This window comes from Vombatus ursinus, unplaced genomic scaffold, assembly GCF_900497805.2.
Source record: "Vombatus ursinus unplaced genomic scaffold, bare-nosed wombat genome assembly UNPS02014789.1, whole genome shotgun sequence".
NCBI lineage: Eukaryota > Metazoa > Chordata > Mammalia > Diprotodontia > Vombatidae > Vombatus > Vombatus ursinus.
The window spans coordinates 6,004,139-6,010,319 of record NW_020954567.1 but is presented as its reverse complement, the minus strand read 5'-3'; the positions used below and the strand labels follow the sequence as shown (position 1 = coordinate 6,010,319).

Below are 6,181 nucleotides of genomic sequence, written 5' to 3'. Positions count from 1 at the left end.
CAGCCAGCATTCCCCAGTCCCTCACTTACAAGAAGTGAGACTTCCTATCTCCCTTCCTCCCTAGCCCCAGTTCCCACAGTGCCTTCAAGGCTTTTTCCCCTAAGGGAAGTTCCTGTCTCCCCTAATGGGACAATTAGGGTGCATGTTCCATTCTCCATTTCAGACCTCATTCAGGTCAAAGAGAAACTGGGTCAATACTCAGAAGATCCCACTAAGTTTACTGAGGGCTTTAGGGATGTGTCCCTACAATTTGAGCTTTCTTGGGGTGGTTTGCATATCCTCTTCTCCACCTGTTGTACCACTGAAGAGAAGAGGAGAATCTGGGAACAGGCCCAAAAATGTGGGGATCGTTTTGCTCCCTATGACCCCACAAAATACCCCTCAGGAACAGCTGCTGTTCCCACTACTGACCCAGGATGGGATTATCAGAAGAGTGAGGATAGGGCCAGGAGAGATCACATGGTAATTTGCCTGTTAGAAGGACTAAGAACTACATTCCAAAAGCAAGTAAATTTTCAAAAAATTAAGGAAATTACTCAGGGAGAAAAGGAAAACCCTGCCCTTTTCCAAGATAGGCTAGTAGAAGCTATTAAAAAGTATACGAATTTAGATCTCGACTCTACAGAAGGGGCAACAATCCTTAGCATATATTTCATTAATCAGTCTATCCCAGACATTAGAAGGAAATTGCAGAAATTGGCAATGGGACCCCAAACAGCTCAGGCCCAATTACTGGAGATGGCCTTTGGAGTTTTTAACAACAGAGACTTAGTAGCAAGGGAGGAGAGAAAAAGAAGGGAAAGGGCTAGAGACAGAGAACATGCTCAATTCTTGGCTGCTGCCATGGCCAGGAAAAGACCCAAGGGTGCTCCTAGCAACTCTGGCAGTGGGAAAACCTGCTTTCAGTGCCACCAGGAAGGTCACTGGTCCAAGGAGTGCCCCTCCAGGGAGTACCCTCAAGGAAGCCCATCAACTCAGGCAGTGAGGGTCACAAGGAGGCCCGCTGGTCCAAGGAATGCCCCTCCAGGACACCCCCCCACAGGGAGCCCCCACAATCAATGCCTCTGGGACTGTGCCCAAGATGGGACCAGGAGGGACATTGGAGGAAGGATTGTCCTTGAGGTTGGAAAAATGGTGGAGTCGCCCCTCAGAACCCCATCCTCCAGTCTTCTCAAGACTGGGAATGACAAGGGAGCCTGGGGCTTGGTAGCACTCCCACTTTCTCCATCTCTCTCACCAAGCCCTGGGCAAAATCGAAGGTAAGGTTACCCACTTTATCTTTGCTATGTTCTCTGTTCTACTCTGGCCATACTTGCCCCTCTACCTGTTGGGTCATGGGCATTGAAGGGACATACCCTCTCCCTTGCCTACTTGAGGATCTGTTGTTTGAACACTCCCTCTTTATGCTCTCCTCTTGCCCTGTTCCTTTGTTGGGAAGGAACCTGATGGTGAATTTGGGGAGCCGTTCTTCTCTAGTTAAGCTTCCTATCTCCCTTTTCCCTCTGTGCACCAGACCTCCCCATGTTCCCCAGAAGTGTGAGAGACAGTTGAGCTAAATTTTTTGGTATCAGGGAATTATGTCAAGCAATTTGCCGTAACTTGGTTACTGCTAAAATAATTTGGCTATTGTAGGTTATTGTTTTAATGTGTAAACTTGCCAAAAACTTGTTTGGGTTTTGTATAAAAATCTCTAATGATTGGCTTTTTACACCAGGACAAATTTAAGTTTGAGATGTAAATCCTGGAAAAGTTTTTCCTAAGCTGTCATTAGTAAAATTTGCTATTTGACATAAAACCTCATAGGATTTTATTTTGAGTTGTCTGATAGGTCATAATACATCGATAATCAATAATCTACCATTTGAGAGAAATGCCACAAGCTACTTGGAGAAGGTGATATTGGTGGGAAGTCATCATTGGGAAAAGCTGAGAGGACAATTTTAGCCTCAGTCTAAGATGGGATCCTCCTGGCTCAGTTTCCCCATTATATTGCTTTGAAAGGGAATGTTACCCACCTGGCTCTTCCTGAGTCCGGCTATGAGATGGATTTGATATTACATGGTTGGAAAACTGAATTATCTGAATCCAAACAGAGCTAAGGATGTTTTATCCTCAAAGTTGGGCCCTAAATCTAGTCCTTGCTTTATATCTGGGCCCTGTAGTTTTTTTTTTTTCTGTCAGATTTATGTCTTTCAGACTACAGGCCATTCACCTACAGTTGGTAGTAAACAGCGGGTACCAGCCAATTTCCCCCCCCCCCCCATTGCTCCCTGGATGCAGCCTGTGCTTGGTTCCAGTCAGTCAACCTCCTCTTCAGGACCCCCTCCAAGCAGGGACAGCTCTATGCCCCTTGCCAGCAGGAAGCAGTTGCAGAAGCTGAGACCTTCGCCCCTTACTCCAAAAGAATTTCGGTCTCATTTGTTTGAGGGGGAATGATAGGGTTGGGATCTGGGCCCCAGAAAGGAAAAACCCTGGATTTTCCCACATGGCCAAATCTCTGGCATTTGCCTGAGGCTATAATCCCTTCAACTGGCCTTTCACTGTGGCTACACCCAATCTCCCCTCCATATTCTTGCCTCCCTATGGACCCAGGCCACTTCCCACTCTTGATAATTCTATTACCTCATGGACTACTTGGCCACTCCTAGATCCTTCCCACAATCTTTCTGTATATAAGGTCCATCTTGTCTCCATTAAGATCCTCTGATTCTTAGAATCTAACCAATAGCCCACAGATGCTCAGATTCCTTAAGAGTCTAGCAAATCTTCAATAAACCTTGTTTTTGGCTGCAAGAAGGCTAGGGTCAAATTCTTTCGGGCAGGACCCACATGTCATGATTTTGGGATTCCAGGACCCCTGACCTCTAGACCACATCAGAAGGTGTACCCAGGTCCATTGCCTCGAACCGACCCAGTGGACCGAGAGCGTGAGAGTGTCAGGCTGAGTGTGAGACAGCCTCATAACTGTCTGCCTGAAAAACACCTCCAAGCCTTGGTGCTTGAAGAGTGACCCCAACTGCAGAGCAAGAAAAGGGGGAGAGGGAGGCTTACATACCTTCCAGTCTTGACTGGAAAAGAATTTGGGGTTAGGCAGTTTTGTGCTAGGACCCCAAAATCACGACATGCAGTTCCTGCCCGAAAGAATTTGACCCAAGCCATCTTTCAGCCAAAGACAAGGTTTATTAGAACATCCACCATATTGGGCAGACTCTTAAGGAGTCTGAACATTAGTGAACTATTGGCTAGATTATAAGAATCTGAGCAGTGGCTAGATTTTAAAAATCTGAGCCTCAAAACATACATTTTAGAACTTTATTTTTCTTGAGTTTTTTTTTTTTTTGGACCATAGGACGCAGAACTGAAAGGGACCCTAGATGTTATCTATTCCCACCCACTCATTTTATAGATGAATAAACTGAGCCCCAGAAAAGTTAAGTAACTTACCCTGGGCCACTGAGCTAGCAAGAATCAGACAGCCTCTCGGTTTGATGTACTGGTTGGAAAGGAAAGAGATAGTCCATCCCTGCTGTCTTACAGCAGGACCACATTGTTGAGAGAAGCTGTTACAGATAAGACACATTTTTGGATCCAGCCAAAATGGGAATTTATTTTATTTGACTGTGCATATTTACTGCAAGAGCTTTGATTTATCTTTTTCCAGTGGGGTGTGGTGGGTGACAGGGCAGTGGGGGAAAAGTAATGAGGAGAGAGGACAGAAGATAAGGGGACGAGAAAGGGGAAAAGAGGAGAGGAGAAGAGAGAAGGGAAGAGAACCGGGAGTGGAGAGTAAAGAGAAGAGAAGGGACAATAGGAGAAAGAAGAGGAGGGGAAAGATGAGAGGACAGTGGGGAGGAAAGGGGAAGGGAGGGAATGAGAAAGAGAAGTGAGGAGGGGAGAGGAAAGAGGAGGAAAGAAGAAAGGGAAGGGGGAGAAGAGAGAGGACAGGACAGGACAGGAGAAAAAAGGGTCATTGGGACATGATTTTTTTTTTATGGAGCCAAAAGATCAGAAAACAGGGCAGACAAGCAAAGCATCTTTGAAAGCTATAGACTGATCTTATTACATGCTTAAAAAGAAAAGTATACTCAAACACAAATTCTATTTGGTATTTGTTAAGCACAGAATAAAAACAAAAATTTATACAAGTTTATAAATGATGACTTAAAAAAGAAAAATGTATTAAAAGTATCTGCTGCAGTACCAATACAAATGATTTATTCTGCATCTCCTTAGTCACATTCGTAAAACCGGGTTAAGGAGGGCAACTGACTATTTGTTTCACTGTACTTCCGTGAAATGAAAACAGTTTCAGAATCTTCAGTGGCAACCAATTAAGGAGTCATTGAACGGTATGACCTAACTAATTCAATCATGCTAACAGCCATCCACTGGCCCTGGGCAACAGTTTATGCTGTTATAAAGAATATGGATTTCATTTATTTTACTGTGGCTGTGTCTCACTGAGGAAGGAACTAGATTTGGGGGCTGGGATTTCTCCTCCGTATTCGCAAAGCTATCTATAGTACAGACAGTGTACTTCCTCTGGTGTTTTCCCAATAAAGGTTTACTTATTCTTTCCAGAAAAAGTTGACTGGAAAAACATCTCTATCAACTTTGAAAATAGAAATGAAATATAAAGGAGCCAACCTTTTACTAATACAGTGTTGATTTCCAACTCAGTTCATTTCAACAAATTCAATTATCAAACATTTACTAAGTCCTTAACACAGGAAAGGAAGGCACTATGCTAGGCTTAGAGATACAAATATAAATATAACTCAGTCCCTGCCATGACTGAGGTCCTTGGTTCACTGTCATTACCACTTTCTTTTCTAGATGGCTGTTAACCACCTTTTTAATTATCTGAATCTCGAACTTTCCCAGGAATCTAAATTAACTATTAACCATCATTAATGGCCACAAAAGGTGGCATTGACCACCTTTTTAATGGTCTGAATTCTAGAATTTGCCCTCAGGTATCTTACATTCTAATTGTGGTGTGGAGGGCACTCTCTGGTCTCATGCATTAAAGGGTACCAAAGCAGTTCTTGGGGTTTTCTATCTGTTATTCCTCGTCTTTGCTAACACTGGTCCCTTTCCTTTTCTGTTCATACATCTCTTGGATTTTATCTATCATTTTGCATGCTTAGTCTAGTTTGTTGCAGCCTATTTACACCTCCAAATCCATCAGCATCTGATTGGATGTCTTTCCATTGCACTTTGGATGAGCCACAATTCTGAATCTGTAGAGACCACGGCGCTTCCAGAGTAGCCACCACATAACATCGTCAAAGAATATTAGTGCTATTATGGGAAACTGACCGTCTTAACAGACAGAAGGAAAAAAAACTCATTACCAATGTGGAATTTATTTTTGAATAAGCTATCCATATAGTCAGAATTCTGACTTAGAGCAAAAATCAAAATCATGCAAAAATGAGAAGAAATAATAAAATTAAGAAGACACCACACACAATTAAAATAACCCCAAACAACTCAGAGATCAAAGCTCAGTTCAAATGCTGGCTTCTCTATAAGGCCTTTCCTGATATCTCCAACTACTAATGCCTTCCATGCAAAATGACCTTTGTTTTCTTTGTATATACCTTGCAGCAGGGTTGTGTCTCAAAAGCAGGAGGAACTGGGTTCATGTCTTGCCTCTGACTCACATTGCCTTTGCGACCCCAAGCAAGTCACTAAATCTGATAGCCCTCTTGGGAACACTCTAAGATTATAAATTGTAGAAAAGGTGCTGTCTACTTTAGCAACCTATACGTGTGTAGCCATATAAACATATATACATACATACACACACATATATGCACGTATATATGTTATACTTGTGTATATGTGTATCTATATACATATTAACTTGTATGTATGCATATATATACACACATAACATACACATAGGTTTTAAGCTTATATGTGCATATTTATAAGCTTAAAACTACATGAAGATGTTTGGAAGACTAAATACATTTATACACATACACATATATGCATACAAACATAGGTATGTACATATATACACATGTGCATATGGACATACACCCCCACAGGGTATGCCAAAAGCCTTAATGCAGTTTTAAGATTATATATTCATGTATATACATACTCAGAAGTTCAAAACTTATGTGTATGTACATATATATACATGAGCTTATATGTATAGACACAG

General features: G+C 42.3%; 1 pseudogene; it reads right to left on the bottom strand.

The window, feature by feature from the left end:
• Positions 1-969: 969 nt before the first annotated feature.
• LOC114047514 overlaps positions 970-6,181 on the bottom strand; it is a 25,708-nt pseudogene continuing 20,496 nt past the window's right edge.